Source organism: Ursus americanus, chromosome 5, assembly GCF_024610735.1.
Source record: "Ursus americanus isolate L20-20 chromosome 5, mUrsAme1.1.p, whole genome shotgun sequence".
Lineage (NCBI taxonomy): Eukaryota > Metazoa > Chordata > Mammalia > Carnivora > Ursidae > Ursus > Ursus americanus.
In genome coordinates, this window is record NC_142131.1 from 12884462 (window position 1) to 12902040 (window position 17579).

The 17579-nt window shown below is 37.8% G+C and overlaps 1 protein-coding gene across 1 annotated transcript in view; it reads right to left on the bottom strand.

The window, feature by feature from the left end:
- The window catches only part of RGMB (repulsive guidance molecule BMP co-receptor b), a 1123009-nt gene that overhangs the window by 887835 nt on the left and 217595 nt on the right, over nt 1-17579 (bottom strand). The gene's annotated exons all lie outside the window — the stretch shown is intronic.

Sequence of the window (17579 nt, forward strand, 5' to 3'; positions counted from 1 at the left end):
TGAGATAAAAACTGGCCTAGACAAGGGGGCAGGAAGTAAAGTAAATGAAGTCTGATCAGTCCGATCTGGAGGATCATGAGGAGATAATTAAGCACATAGCTGGGGGTGAGAAGGGGTTGGCAGAAATCACATTCCAGTTGGAGGAAAAGCATGTGCAAAGATCCCGTGACAGGAGTCAGCATTATACACTCACAAAACAAACATGAGGCTGGAATACACAGAGTGAAGGGAAATATGGTAGACTTGGGGTGGCGGGGGGGGGGGGGGGGCGGGGGGAATGTCAAAAGATGTGAAGAATGTGGGCTTTCCCCCCAAATGGGAAAGAAGTTAATATCCAGGAGCTGCCATTGTTACTGGGATATGGGAAGGTGTTTTCCTAGAAGGCCCAGTAAACTTCAGTCCTTGCAGAATAGCTGGCCATTTAATCACAACTTAGACAATTATTTCTATGAAGAAATGAGAAATTACAACCAATTTTGTTGCCACTTATTTATTTTTGAAACATTACTCACTACAGCCATGTAGGAGTACAGAATTAGGGTAACTTCTCTCTACTTAAAAATCAGAATGTTTCCACATTGTCGCTCTGCCACTTCCCTGCTGCATGACCTAATTCATCTGTGTTAGTTTTCCCAGATTTCAAATGAAGAAATATTATGTATCCCATAGAATTAATACACTTTAGATATGTAAAATTCTTATAAGAGTGCTAGACCCTAAAACATGTAATAAACATTAGTCATTGCTACAGCAGGGCCATGCACCCATCCATCCCCCAAGTGCTGTCACAGTGAGTGGCAAATAGCTCATGGCTGTGCCTCTCCCGAAAACTGCCTTCAGGGGACAGGAGCCAGCCTGTTCAGAAATGTTACATCCTACAGCCAATTTTGACTGATACAGGTTGCAAAAGCCTGCCCTCCGCCCCCGCAAAGTGTGACAACTCCATGGTGTCAGTTATGCCCCAGAGCTCCCTGCAGGATCAGGCTGAGACTTTATCTTTACCTGGCAACTTCCCCTGTCCTATCCTGCATCCCTCATCTGACTTCCAGTTTTCTTCAGAGGCTACTCTCTATAAATTATCCTTCTCAGGCTCTGCTTCTTAAGAACTCCACCCCAGACAATTATTATAATAATTACTGTGTTGACCTACTCTTTCTCTGAGACTTCACATTCTTTTTTTCCTAACCCAAGAGCTCAGCTCAGTTGACTTCCAAAAAAATAGGTCTTTGTTATCTAATGGTTTCACACTTAGTGTCCAGTTAGTGCCTTTTACAGGTTTCTGTTGATTGTGTATTTATTGGCTTATTTCTTTGACAGTAAGCCACCCCAGCCTGTGCACTTCAGAAGAGCAAAAGTTGTATGTTATTCAGCTTTTACCCCACAGGACACAGCACAGGGTATCACATTAATAAGAACTAAGAAATTTAATTTGATCTGCTTGTTGATAAAGTGTGAAGTTGTACAATATGTAGATTATTACATTATTGTCGGAAGTGAATCTCCCATGCAAAGAAATGACCTCTTCCAAGTTGCTGGCTGTTCACTTACACACTAATGCTGCCTTTCAGGATCTTCTGCCTCATTCCTATACATCTTTATAAGAGACTTTAAAAGCCTTGATGTTGTCTCATGATGAGAAATGAATCAGTCAAGAAACTAACCACTGAAAACCCTTTGGGCATGAAGAAAATAATTTCAGAATGAAAAACTCTCCACAGACCGTCATTGTATCCTCCAAATTTAGCTTAAAAACAGTATTATCTACAATATACTCACAACACAATACATTTGACACTACTGCCCAATGGAGACAAAAATATTCAGGGAGTAATTTTGAAATAGACAATTGGCACCTCATTATTTCACAATGTAGGCTCAGCAAAGATTAACGGAGAATTCTAAATAAGGAGATATTTGCAAATGAAACAGCTCCCTGATGGAATACTGTATCTGATGAAATGACTGGAGGAGAAGCCTAAACTCAGAAAATTCAGCCAGCTCCTGGGTGACTGGGAATGGACTGCATATGCATGGCCTTATTTACATATAGTACTTACCCAGCTGCAAATGCAAAATGTGAATCTATAATACTCATCTACTATATCCACATGTGTGTGCAAATAGCATATCTGATGTAATAAAAGAGATTCTGATTCCTTCACTGTCATAATCAACAAATTTATATTCATGCCTCTCCTTTTTATTCATCCCAAATACCAGTTATTAGGAGGCTCTAGGCAGGACTTTTAACATCCTAAGTCTTGCTTTTCTCTGTAAAATGGGGATAAAACTCATTTAGTCATTAAGTCTAAATATTCTGCAGCTCAGCAATAAATGAAGAGAAAAATATGTTAAATTGAGCACTTTTTCCCTTTAAACTTGGTAAAAATGAACAGCACCTTCAAAGCCAAAGAGAACAGGCTGGCAATAATGCATGTTGAAAGCTGAATTGACCAAATAATTTCAACTGGAATGTCTGATCCACAAAGCAGGTATTTAAAAAAAAAAAAAAAAAAAAACCAACACTTTCCTCTCTTTGAGAAATAGCAAAATCCTGGGCACATGTTACAGTCTTTTTTTCAACAAATAGGGAAAAGTGGCCCATCCATGAACATTCTTAATTTTACTATTTACACATACACATGTATTGACAGCAAACTAGATGATATATATGTTCTTCTCTGAGAGAGAAGTTCACAGGACAAATTTTTGTAAACAATAACCCACTTTCTCCTTGCTAAATATGTCTTAATGAAACAGCGAAAAACACATTTTTTCCTCCTAATTAAGGGCCACATGCTGCCTCCACAGTCATCACAGGTTTCATTAGTAACCAGTGAAATTTTGGTATCAATAACATTACGTAAAGACTATATCCATACATTTAAATATTTTTATATATGTGTGTGTAGTTGTATGTGTTCCACATGTTTGCATCTTTTAGGAGTTGTTGCAATTAAATTCTTTGACTGCAATCTGATTTGCAGAAATTTGTGTCAGCACTTAGATTGTGAAATTTTTCTTTTTTTCTGACAGGTACAGGGTAGGTGGGGACAGGGTAAGATGTGTTAGGCAGTATTGAGCTCAAGTAAAACAATGAGACATGTCTTATTTTTGAAACATGGTTTAGTATCTTATCCATAGACAATCTACGTTGAGAAACTCAGTGTGATGTTGAAGTATTTACAAATAATTTACACAGGATCTCTAATGTCTTTTCTCCATCGATAGCCCTCCCATTCCCTAAGAAAGAAGATAAGCAAAGATTTTTAAAAACATGTATCGATCATATATTCCAAACCTGGCATTGACTGTTTTACTTTATCGATTTCATATCATACTTAGGATATAAAAGATAAGATGAAGAATGCAAGTCACCATCTCTAATGATCATCAGACTTGTTTTCCTGGTAAGTGAGAGCCAAGCAAAAGAGCCTAACATGTTTTAAATAGTTTGTTGAAAATTTTAGGCCACTGTCTTAAGTATAATCTAATGCACAAGTTTTAATTCAAGAGATTCAGAAACCTTCTGAATATTCTAGAAATTCTGAATATTCTATAGATATTTACTACTTTTTAGAGCACAAATAGAATTATAGACGTAACTATTTTCATGTTAGACTATAAGTTTCTAAAAAGAAGGAACTGTATCTTATTCAACTTTCTATTTTTAAAAGTACTTATCACTATAGTGTTCTTTCTTTTTCATTAATTAAATGAAAGCTGTATGTGCTAAGAACTGAATAAATGTTTATTGAAGTAGAAAATATTTTTGTGGCAGACAGGCCCGAGAATGACCTCTAGTGATTCCCACCTACTGGTGCAATCCCCTTAATGTCAAGTGGGACCTGTGACTTGCTTCTAATCAATAGACTATGCAAAGGTGATGGTTACTCCCATAATTGGGTTAAATTTTATAAGACTCTAATTTTAGTAACTGGAGAGACAGACTCTTTTTTGTTGGCTTGATGACATAAGTAACTATACTGGAGAAATCCAAGTAGCAAGAAACTACAGGCAATCTCTAGGACCTAGGCAGACTCCAGCCAATGACAGCAAAATACCAGCCTCTTTCATATATGGTTACTAGTAGAACCACCCAAACACGCATTTTAAGAATTAAAACAAACAAACAAACAACAACAACAAGAAAAAAAACAGCTTATGATTTAACAAAATGTCTTGTATAGTTAAATTATTCTTGACCCTTCTTAAGAAATAAAGTCATGTGTCATAGAATTTTTAGAGCTTAGTCTCCAGAGGTTGCAAACACATGCTCACAGGGCCAGACAAGGAATATAAATGAGCAAAGCAAGTCAACTAACTGCAGCAAAACATAGCAGTGCAAGGGCTGCATAAATGGCAACTATCATTACGCCTCAGTGTTTGGAATCCAGGAAGGGGCAGCAAAATGTGGCAAGCTGAAGAGCACAGGCCACACCTAACTGGCTCAGTAGGTTTTTGCCTACGAATAATTATTGGTTCTAGTGTTGCTAGATATTGAGAGTTTTTTCAAAAGAAACCAAAACCATGAATTATTAGGGGAAAAAAATCTGATCTCTAAACATTGAAAAACTATTTTAAGTTTTTAAGGCCTGCCTTGATAACAACGTGCTGTTCAAATAAAACATGCACTCTAGTTTGACCCAAGCTTTCATCTAGAGCTGAGGAAATAAAGATCCAGTATGGATAGATTACCGGTGCAAGACCTTGCAATTAGGAAATAGAAGACTTTGTTATTATCACACCAGCTCATGCACCTAGAAACTACTATATGAAATTAGAGATTAAGGATTCACATGCAATCCTTTTTGAGTAAAAATTATTAATTTGTATCAATTGGTTAAAACAAGGTACGGCTATTTTTATAGTGGAAATGATATGCCAATGAGGTTAAAGAACTTTTTTCCTTTAGTTATTCAAAAGACAAAAACAAAGTAAATGCAAATTTCATTCAGTCTAACCATGACAAATCACTATTTACCAGTCATGTGCAACGCTAACATTGTTTTAAATATTCATACACTTCAGAGTGAGGTTGTCAGCTTTCTTTTTGTCTAAATCACACTGCCTTCCACTAACAGTGAGTGAATGTCAAATCCTAGCTGCAGCTTCCTGGAAATAGCCACTTAAGGAATACACAGTAAAGGTATTCCTCCCTAGAGTTTGCAAGGAGTAATAGGGCAAAAGCATCCCATCTCTGTGCACAGAGCCACTCAGCCTTTCACTGAGCTCCACCTTTGATTTATGAGCTGGCAGCATATGGCTCAGATTTCAGAAGGTCTGATCATTTCAGTGATAATTGCCTAGGTGTGAAAGTGTGGATGATCAATAACATTATTGTGTCCTGGGTAGTCAATGGGTATACACATTCATATGATTTATAATTCAGGCAAACTAACCAACATACCCAAAATGCCAAATGTGGAAGATTCAAAAAGGTAAGAAATGTATCAGTAGCCACTTTTCCTTCTCAGGGAAATTCAGTGCATTTTTAGATGTGTATTATATAGCTGTGTTTATTTAGTAGAATATTAGTAAGTTTGAAAATGTATTTGAGTCATTATTTACATCAGTTGAGGAAGTAGTAATATATTCAGTATAAAACAGTGACGAAAAAAGCATTTGGATTTGGCTTTGGGTACATTACAGAATTTTTCACTGATCGCATTTAACTCTGCTAAACCGTTATTGTAGGGATGAATCACTAAATAGCTCTCGAGAGAAATGGGAGACACTGGGAAAGCAGCCAAACATATCCTCATTTCATTGGTTGAACAACTCCCATTAATTAAGAAAAGACTGGGGGCTATTGGTGTGTCCTTTGAAGAAACTCTCCTTTTCTTCCTTCCTTCCTTCCTTCTTTTTTTTCTTTTTTTAAGATTTTATTTATTTATTTGACAGAGAGAGAGAGCGAGAGAGGGAACACAAGCAAGGGGAATGTGAGAGGGAGAAGCAGGCTCCCAGTGGAAGAGCCTGATGTGGGGCTCGATCCCAGCACCCTGGGATCATGACCTGAGCTGAAGTCAGAGGCCCAACGGCTGAGCCACCCAGGCGCCCCAGAAGAAACTTTCCTTTTCATTCAAATTTCTAGTTCCTAGCAGGGCAGTCACCCTGTGCAAAAAAGGAAGGAAGGAAGGAAGGAAGGAAGGAAGGAAGGAAGGAAGGAAGGAAGGAAGGAAGGAAGGAAGGAAGGGAGGGAGGGAGGGAGGGAGGGAGGGAGGGAGGGAGGGAGGGAGGGAGGGAGGAAGGAAGGAAGGAAGGAAGGAAGGGAGGGAGGAAGGAAAAGGGAGAGAGAGGAAGAAAGAAAAAAAAGAAAAAATTATTTGTTGATAATAAAAATATTTATTTAAAGTAATGTGTATCCAAGTCTCAAACAAAAACTAGTAGAGAAAGCCTTATTTTAAAAAGCAATGAATAAATAACTGTCATACTTTTTAAAGCTCCTGTTCCTGCTGGCAAAGGTGAAACAATTTTAATTCTGCTAATTAGGTTTCTGTTTTAATACTGATAATCTCCAAATCTTAAAAGATAATCTTGTATCATTACTTCCCAATGCAGTAACTTTTAATACATCATTTACTGACTTTTTGCAGCATTAAAGTATGAAAAAACTAACGTCCTAGCAAGACTATTCTGGTTCATAATTAGGTAGAGGTGATCAATCCATCCTATTTCTCCTTGGGTGGTAACATGTCAAAACTAAGAAGAAAATATGTTCCACTAGTTTCATGCTTTTCTTTGGAGAATGTCTTTCACCTCATTGCTAAGGACTCTGCTATTCTAGACATCAGTGAATTAGGATTCTGCAGAGGCAGGAGAATGTTGAAACCAAAGAATACAACTGAAGATACTGCCTGGCAAGTCAACTGCAACTATTATTTTCTTCCTCGGTCTCTCTTAGTTTGAACCCCAAGCATATCATTCTAGGAAATGTTTTAAGAATTCCCTTATCTACTAAATATTGCATTTAGTTATAGACTTCCATGGTCTCTAGAACTTCCTGACTTCTTACTCTCTCACTTGAGTTTCAGCTTCACTCATGTCTCTGCCCATGTTTTAGTTTGTACTGCAACTATTCTACCTATAGGAGCAACTTGCCTTAGCCTCATTTTTCAGCCACTTGGTGATCATAACCCAAATTATCTTTCTACTATAATCTCACTTCATTTCTATATACTCTTAGACATGATATAGTGGAAAGCACTGACCACCAGGAACAAACAACCTAATTTCCAATTCTTTTTTTCAATGCATGGCTTGGGACACATCTAGTAAAAGAGAGTTGAATTAAGTGAACCCTGAGCCCTGAGTATCTGCCCTACTTGACGCTATCACAGCGGTTAGCTTCATGGCTCTCAGAGCTGATGTTTAGTCAGTCTGCACCACTGTGGACACACCAGCTATTTATTTTTTTTTTTCTTTTTAAGATTTTATTTATTTATTTGACAGAGAGACATAGCCAGCGAGAGAGGGAACACAAGCAGGGGGAGTGGGAGAGGAAGAAGTAGGCTCCTGGCGGAGCAGGGAGCCCGATGCAGGGCTCGATCCCAGGAACCTGGGATCACGCCCTGGGCCGAAGGCAGACGCTTAACGACTGAGCCACCCAGGTGCCCCACACCAGCTATTTAAACCAGTTTCTGTTGTCATCACTCACTGCTCTATCACAATAATCTATTCATCCAACAAATATTTTCTGAATTGCTAGCTGGAGCAAGGTAGCTGCTAGGCTTGAATCTTTATTGAATAAAATACATATTCTAAGTCAGAGTCTGGCTCTGCTAGCAACTTCATGTGTGACTTTAGCCCAGCCATTTAACATATCCAGGTTTCAAATCTGGGACAAAGTCCTTTTTGTTCAATTGATCTATAAGTCATCAATGATTATAACTGAACTCAGTGAAATTCTCTTTTTAAAGTTACAAGTAAAGGAAGTCATATTTTTATAAAAGCAATAGTAGTTAGTTTTAAATTATAAATAAAGATGAGTTAAGTCAGTTTCATAAGGAAAAGCGTACAGCCATTTACTCTCTGAATAAATGTATAATTATCTGTATAATTTCATTTTCCAGTTTCTATCCATATTTATATATTCAGTTGTGATTATAATTTTAGTTTTGAGAAGAGATCTTGATTTGACAGAGCAAAATATAAAATGTGATCTTGGAAATAAATAATTCCATTGAACACTGCCAACCACAATTCCACTCTTTCTTCAAACACCAGTCAGGCAGGTTCTATCTCCTCAGCAAACAGATGAGCATGTGCTCTGTGCCAGGGTCTGTGAGCTACGTCTGTGGCACACCAAAATGTGTCAAAAATTATCCCCACCTTCTAGTAGTTTAAAATGCAGGAGTGTGACAGGCACAAAACCCTAGCTGGTCTATAAATGGACATGGCTTGTTGAGTCCCTCTATTAGTGGCATTGCAAGGGGCAGCCACTGTGCGGTTTCACAGAAAAGGGCTGCCAAAGGAAATGGGAGGTAAATGTCCTTGACTTTTTTTAAATATCAAAAGCTAATCTATACATATACCATAAAATATACATATATTATCACATATATATATAATATAGATTATTTTTATTAAAAAACAAAAGTTGATATATAATATACATAATATACATGTAATAACCACGTATATGTATATTTATGGGCATATGCATAGAAGGTGAGTGACAGTGAAAGGAGGATCCATTCTTGTCATTAGATTAAAACACTTAATATATAACAAGTGCTTCGAACAATGTCCAGCATATAGTTAGGACAGTAAAAGGATGAGCCATTAGGTTGTGGGAACAATCTAATGCTGAGAAAGGTCAGTGAGTTGGTGAAAGTAACAAGTTATTACTGAAGTGCTTCAGACTGCCAAGACTTGACCACCCCACTCCTTTCCCCTGGCACATCTGCCTAGCAGAACCTCAGCGGATGGGCTTAGTTCTCTAGAATACATGGTGGACACAGAACCCAGTTAGGTCAAAGTGCCTCACCTGCTTTGCTATCTTGGTGGTCCCTCAAATGGCCAGTAACACTGGCCACGCTGAATCCCTTGTCTAGATTTTTGTCAAATCTCACTTCCCTATTCTTCCCAACAGTGCAAAATTAATTTTTTTATGCAAAAAGAAAAAAGACCATCTATAGGGAGAAATGCCATTGTCTGATAAGAAATAATTAATGTCTTTGAACAAGTTAGGTAAGAACCTGAGAATAAATTAACAAAGGATTTGTAGTACTTTAATATACTTTAACTTCAAGAATTATCTGTAATTTTGTTTTTAACATCTATTCTGTGGAATAAATTGAGATTTATGCATAATATTTTTCCTGCAAAAATTTTCTTGGAATTGTAACAGTATACAGTTTCTGACTTGTATCTTTTAAAAGCCAGTTGCAGACAGGATTTTGCTCTCATTTTGCAAAAGGTGAGTACTTGCTCAATTAAATGGTATATATTCTTTGCAATCTCCAATAAATTCCTTTATGACTTTCTTGAGAAAGTGTAGTATTAGGTGTTAGAAAATAAAACCCCCAGGGTGCCTGGGTGGCTCAGTCAGTTAAGCGGATGCCTTAGGCTCAGGTCATGACTTCAGGCCCCTGGGATAGAGCCCCAGCCCCACGTTGGGCTCTCACTGGGCTCTCTGCTCAGCAGGGAGCCTGCTTCTCCCTCTCCCTCTGCCTGCCGCTCTGCCTACTTGTGTGCACTCCCTCTCTCTCTCTCTCTGTTAAATAAACAAGATCTTAAAAAAATAAGAATAAACAAAACTCCCTTATTTTATTCTTTTTAAAAAAAAACCCATCAATACAGGGAGTTAATAACCTTGTTTTAAAAAAAAACCTTTTTCAAAGAAAATTATACTTTCAAAATCTTGAATATGATGACAGAACAAAAAGTTAGTCTTTCTTAACCTACAAGGAAAGACAGAGGGAGAGGTATTTTCATGTTATAGAGAACAAAAACCTCAGGAATACTGCCGTCCATGGCACAAATCTCAAAACCTTTCACACAACAATTACGCGAAGTACACCTGAATATGCTGTGCTATGAAAATGCTGAATTAAAAATCTGTGGAGTGTCCCCACTACACTGCAGATGAAGGCTGCTGCTGCTTTTCTAATGAAGTATCTTTCATCAGAAAGCTTTCAGCCAAAAGTAATAGTCCTTTCTCTGACTGCAGATGTTCAGCAATAGGCATTATCTGAGTCAGTAGAGAAGATGTTCGCCAGATTTTAGGAGCTAAGTATTACAAGAAAAACCTGCCAGTCCTGCAGTCACAATTTCAATTCAGTCTTGACCCTTAAGCGGGAAATACACTTGTGGCATCTTGGTTCTCCTCTGGCTTCTTTCTCAGCTTTGGACTGCTTTTGCATTACCATCTCCACTGCTATTTCCATTCACCAGTTAGCTTCTAGGGCAGAAGAAACCTTAACACTAACAGCTCCTTCATGCTTAATCTGTTTTCAGTTGCTCTATCACACAGTCATAACCTTCATTCTGTGTTGTTCATCTATGGATTTTATTAAGTCATTTTTATTAGCAATTAATTTGATAAGCCTACTAGTGTTTGCAGCCATGTAACTAACCCATGCAGGATTTGCAGAGGGAAAAACGGAGACAAAGGAAGATCGATGCCCTCAAAGAATGGAAAAGAGATGCAGGATTACACCCTTGAATTAGGAGATTGCTGACTGCGCCAGAACAGAGCCACCAGCAAAGAGAAAGGTTGTGGTGAGACCCTGTCAGAAGTACTGCTTTGAAAGGATTACTCAAGAGATTAGTTCAGAAATGAGAATATCAAAAGTGACCTGAATAAACCAGCAGTGCTCCATGGCAAGCTGAGCAACCAAGAAAAAGCCAGAAAAGCCAAGTCCTACTTTAAAACTTTACAGGTACTTCTCAGTTCCTCCCTCCACCCACTAAAACATGGCCCCAGTCCCCAAAGAAAAGCAATGACCCTTTATAATGCGTTAATTACTCATCAAAACACAGGCTTGTGACTTTGCGCTGAATGCCTCTCAGTTTGTGAAAATCTGGGGAGCAGGCCTGAGGTTTTTTCACCAAATGTAAGAAGGCAATGTTTTTCTGAATTTCCCTCCCAGCTTTGCTGAATTTGCAAAAGTCTCTCACCCTCTGTTTCTCCATCTGCACATCAGGGAAATTGCAGCAGCCACCAACCGAATTCATGGGGATATATGAGTTTTTAATGAGACAATATTTATATAGTGCTTTGAGCTTCTAGGGAAACTCTGCTATATAAATACTAACTATTCTCAGGGTACTATTAGCACAGTCTACTGGGAAAAAAATTAGGGCTTTTATTAAGAATACCTAACAAGAAAAATGGTTCTTCAGCAAAAAAGAAAAAAAAGCTATTGGGGGTAAGACTCTTACAAACATTAATCTATCGTCTTTCTCAAATTTCTGTTTAAGTATGCATGACAAGAGTGGGGAGTAGGTAAGAACAGATGCAACTCAGGAAAAACTAGCTAGACCCAGGAGTACATTTACATCTGGGAGCCAGCTTTAGATCTGACCTTTCGGCAAAGAAAGAGACACTTGATGCCTCTTACTTAGATTTTAAATCTAAGTTGGTAAATAAACAAACACAATTGAAGAAACATCTGCCAGTAGAGTGCTTTCACTTCTGAATTAAATCATTTTCTTTAGGAGCCATGTTCCACGTTGAAAGCAAAACCTGGAGAGTGCGATGAGGAAGAAGATAAAGGGAGACAGGAAGGCCACGTGCTGTAGATAGAAAACTACAAGTTGGTGGCTACAGGATTAACATTCACTCTATACTTCATAGTTAACCAAGATGTCAATTACATTTATTCCATAATACAATCTTTCAAGTCCCTATTATATTATCCCTTGTATTACTCTGCTAGGGCTACCATAACAAAGTATCACAGGCAGGGTGGCTTAAACAATGGAAACTTATTTTCTCGACAATTCTAGAGGCTAGTAGTCAACTATCAAGTTGTCAGCAAAGTTGATATATTCTGAGGACTTTTTCTTTGTAGGTGGTTATCCTCTCTTTTGCCTTTCACAAGGTCTTTTCTTTGTGTGTCCCTGTGTTCTAATCGCTTCTTTTTATAAGGTCATCAATCATACTGGATTAAGGCTACCTTAATATCCTCATTTAACTTGAATTATGTCTTTAAAGGCCCTATCTTCAAATACAGTCACACTCTGAGGTATTAGTGGTTAGGACCTCAATATATAAAATTAGGGCTTGGGAGGGCACAGTTCAGTACATAACATCCATTTTACAATGGAGAAAATGAACATAAAGAGATTAAATGATTTTTTAAGGGCTTTAGACCTTTTTTTTTTTTAAAGCTTTTATTTATTTATTTGACAGAGAGAGACAGCCAGAGAGAAAGGGAACACAAGCAGGGGGAGTGGGAGAGGAAGAAGCAAGCTCCCAGTGGAGAAGCCTGATGTGGGGCTCCATCCCAGAACGCTAGGATCACGCCCTGAGCCGAAGGCAGACGCTTAACGACTGCGACACCCAGGCGCCCCTTTAGACCCTTTAAATCAATTATGTGGTGGCATTGGTCTTGAGTCCTCAATTCTGACTCCTTAGTCCTGACTCGTGTGGGATGGAAGGGCTACAAGGGTCTCAGTGTAGGAGAGGAGCCATACTCAGAAGTCAGAAATGGTTCTGCATGTCTTCAGGAGACAAAATAATTCAGCTGAAGTCAATCATAAAAAAGTACACCATTTTAAAGAAAAAGGTATAGTTACATATTAGTTCTTGTCATTCACAAGTATCCCTAAATAGGCTGGTTAGTCATAGGCTTATAAAAATAATTTGGAGAAAAAAAGAGTAACTTTGTGGGGATGGTAGGGAGGGAAACAGATTGGTTGGAGATGGTAGGAGCAGGTTTTCATTACTCTTACTTTATCATACAACACCTAGAATTGAGAGTTACTTCTTAAAATATTTTTTCCAACTCCATGCCATTTGATAGTTCTACCATATTCCCATGTGTTATTAAAAATTTTTACCCCAGAAAGAAGAGTAGATAGTTCCATCTGTTTCTTCCACCACCCCAACATAAGGCTTATGAAGGTACCTGTTGGGAGGGTCTGAATATCTGGATATAGTGTACCAGACAAATGTTTCAGAAAATACAACAGAGATGTCCAAAGGAGTCTAGGTGGCAGGTTTAACAGCAATTAGTTGGATCACATTTTCGCAAAACTTATTCTTTACTCCTTTGGCAAGATGACCCTCCACTTCTCCTTTAAAAAAAAAAAAAAAAAAAGTTCTCCTGTGAGCATTTACATTTAGTCTCTATCATTTTTCTTGGAAAATGATTTTTCTTTCTATCATTTTCTTTCTCATTTTATCTTGGAAGATCTTGAGAAAAGGGACAGGCCCACCCTCTAGACCAGAAAGACAAAACAGGCATCATTGGGCCAGTCTCTACTCTTGACCCAACTACTAACCAAGTCACTGAGCCTTGCTTTTTCATCTGTAGCTTGCAAATAATAGCAACTGCAGGGCCAGCTTCATGGGTGTTCAATAACACAGGGACCCACTCGTAAAAGGGCCCCATGTTTGGCTTAATGCTCTGCTGATATGGTCTTGAAATTCATTATTTTTTAAAAAGATTCATTTATGTATTTATTTGAGAGAGAGAGCACGCACAAGCAGGGGAGGGGCAGAGGGAGAGCCCCTCTGAGCAAGGCTCAATCCCGGGACACTGGGATCATGACCTGAGCCAAAGGCAAACTCTTATCCAACAGCCTCCCAGGTACCCCTCATTATCATTTTTTTTTGAACAAGTAGGCTCACATTTTCATTTTATACTGGGTCTCACAAGTTCTGTAGCTAGTCCTACATATCTGCTCTACCTACCTCACAAAGCCTAAAAAACTGCTTTGTCAGCTATTGAGCTTTAAATGTATAGGCTAAGTCAAAATTCACTTCAATACAAGAATGAAATGAAATGAAATGAGGAAGTACCTCCAAATGAGAATGACTGGGAAATGAAGCCTGATCAGAAGTCAGGAGACTTGGCAGGGCTCTGGGCCTCTCACTGTCTAGGTGGCTTGGGCAAAGCATTTATCTCTTCATACCCCAGGTACCCCAGCTGAATATCAATGATTTTTTGGTTCTCTTCTCTGGTGACATTAGTGCCATCTGGGAAGATTTCTTTCTTTCTTTCTCTTTCTTTCTTTCCTTTTCTTTCTTTCCTTTTTTCTTTCTTTCTTTCTTTCTTTCTTTCTTTCTTTCTTTCTTTCTTTCTTTTTTTTAATATACCAGTTCTTGGGTCTTACCCTCAAAACCTCTGATTTAATTGTTCTGGGGTGGAGTATGGGTGCACTTTGGGCATTAGCATTTTTTAAAGTCCTTAGACCAGTAAGAATGTGGAACAGCTAGAAGCTGGGTATAGATTGGTATAACTACTTGGAAAATGAGTGGTTGTATACACTAAACTGAATACACACATATACCATGATCCAGCAATTCCATTTTGGATATATGCCCAACAAAATATTTACATAGTTTCACCAAAATATTCGTAGCAATATTTATGGCAGTACTATTTGCAACAGCCAAAACCTGCAATCACCCCAATGTCCATCAATACTAGAAGAGGTAAATAAATGGTGGCGTATTCATAAATGAAGGATTTGGCAACAATGAGAATGACTTTATTACTGCTACTTGCAGACTCTCATAAACCTAGTACTGAACAGGAAAAAGAAAAACAGACACAAAAGAGCATAATACACTATTATTTATATCATGGTTATAAATTTCAAAAATAAGAAAAAATATTTTACAATATTCAACATCAGGACAGGGGTTACTTCTGTAGGAAGGTAATGACTAGGAAGAACACGGAGGCTTCTAATAGCTATGAATGTTCTGTTTCTTAATTTGGTAATGGTTATATGGGTATATTCACCCTGTGAAACTTAATTGAGCTCAACACTCATAGTTTGTACATGTTATACTTCAATAAGTTAATATTAAAAATGCCTACATAATTTTAAAATGCAGCCAAGATTGAGAATCCCAAGACTAGACATCTATGATGTCCCTACGACACTGAACATTTTTGTTATACTTTTCTCAGACCTTTCAAGATGGAGTAACAGTAGTAATGCCCTTCATGCTCCCTTGATACCTGTTCTTTTCCCTCTATTCTCTCAGGTTCACCTTCTACACAAAAAGATCCCTCTATGTGCTGGAACTACAAGTTTTTTAATCTGAAAGTCCAAAGGTCAGTGATTCAGTCATGCACAAACTATTTGATCATAGAAACAAGTATTTCTTTATATCCAAGTGTTCACTCACTCATTTGTTCATTCTACATTCCATAGATAATCAATGAAGAGATGGAAGGCCATCTTGATGCAATAACCTGGTACCACTAGATGCACTGGGCTTATGCAAGCACACCATCCTGAAGACAGCAGAGTATGCTCTGTTTCCTTCAGCTACCCTGGAGATTGCCTTTCTCCTCAGCCCTCAAAGCAACAGATGAAACACAGTCTACTTCCTCTCTCCTGGTAAAGAACATGTTGGAGAAATCTATTCTAAAAACCAACAAAACACCTAATAGTACTCAGGGATGAACTTATCAACAAAGACCAACAGTGCTGCTTTCATGTTCCACAGCTCTGAGCACCCAGTCTAAATGTGCAAGTCAGGTAACAGTTGCATGGCTGGCATCAGACCCTTTCAGCTTTTTGCTCCTTAGAAAACAGAATCCGAGAGATTTGCATGAATAAGATCAGAAACACAAAGCCTCCACTTGCTGGATGGCACTCAGAACTGCAGGGTACTCAGCTGAACTGCCTTTCACACCCTCCAGGGGACACAATTCTATAGCTGACCTGAGATCAAAAAACCCAGGGACAACTTGAGCAAACACATTCATGACCACAATGAAAGTTGTATGTATTTTACTCAGAAGAAAGAATGCTAATAAAAGCATATCTACTGTGGCACAATGATAGTAGGTTTAAGGTAATTATCTTGTGGATTCAAAGGCATAGAAATAAGAAATGAGGCTTGTGGCTGATTACATTTTACACTTTACTCTGGTAGCAGAAGTGGCATTTACAGTTTAAAGAAAAGAGAATTGCCTTGAAGGCAATTGTGTTCAGAGTCTGTTTAGAGTCCAGTGCTCCTCAAGAGGAAAGGAGTATCACTTTTATATACTCAAGATGCTAAGGTTGAACTAAAAGCAGTAAGGGGTGTGATAAAAATCTTTAAAAATACCATCTTTTAAATCAACCAGGTTGAAGTCCCAAAACATAAGATTTCTTGGAGAAATTGTCTAAAGTTTATGTAAACTTTGCATAACTTCTGCTTGCCAAACTTCCAATTTAACAACTTTTTCAACCAATAAAATGAAATTATCTCCTAAATTTTTAAAATTTGTAATAAAAGTGCACACACATTAAATAAAGGAAAATTCTTTCTTCCTTTCTGTCTCTCAATATATATATATATACATATATACATATGTATATGTATATATGTATATATATATATATACACATTCCAAAGCAAAGAAACTATAATATTGCTCATTTTTAAATTTACAATTATAAACTTAAAATTGCAGTCGACCAAAATTAATACAGATATTAATTTACAATGGAGATCAGTGTTGGGGAAAGTCTACTCCACTCATTTAAAATTAATTTTTATGTCCAGATTTTTTTTAAAAGATCTTATTCATTTATTTATTTGGGAGAGTGATGAGAGCAGGGGGAGGGGCAGAGGGACAGTGACAAGCAGACTCTGCACTGAGCCCCACACGGGGCTCAATCTTACACATGTCCAGATTTAATAGTATCAGTGGATCACATCACTCTTCATTAACAAATATTCACTGAATATCTACTATTTCTAACACCCTATCCTTAATGTTATAGGAGATAGATGTCTAAGCAAGGCCCTTACCTTCGAAGTTCTAACGGTTAATTTCAAAAGAATAATGTAGTATGTGCAGTGAATGTTTTAACAGTTCTGACTTAGAGTGACTCTAAAATTAGACAAAGACAGATCTCTCAACTAGACTTTAAAGACTGATCAACTCAGATAATTGGAGTGTCTTCCAGAGAAAGGGAACAATATAAACAAACTCATAAAACAATGTTCTTCAGAATGGGTCCATTAGCTACATGCATCACAACTCCTTTAAGAAATGAAACTATTAGTCATATCCCTACTTCACATTTTGGATTGAGTAGCCATTTTAAACTCAAGAATATACTTTTTTTTAATTTTAATTTTAGTGTGGTTAACATACTGTGTTATATTTTCAGGTGTACAATATAGTGATTCAACAATTACATACATCACCCAGTGCTTATCACAAGTGCCCTCCTTAATCCCCATCTCCTATTTCACCCATTCCTCCCCTCCGCATGTTTACACAGCATGCCAAGCAATCACTAGCATCAAGAATAGAATACAAATATTCAAATTAAAGACTAATACAGAGCAAAGTAGATGAGGTCTGGGGAAGTGGCTTGAGATGGTTGATTGGAAAAAGGGTATGGACTTTTTGTAAAAAAGGGAAACAAATCCTTTGAGCAGAGGA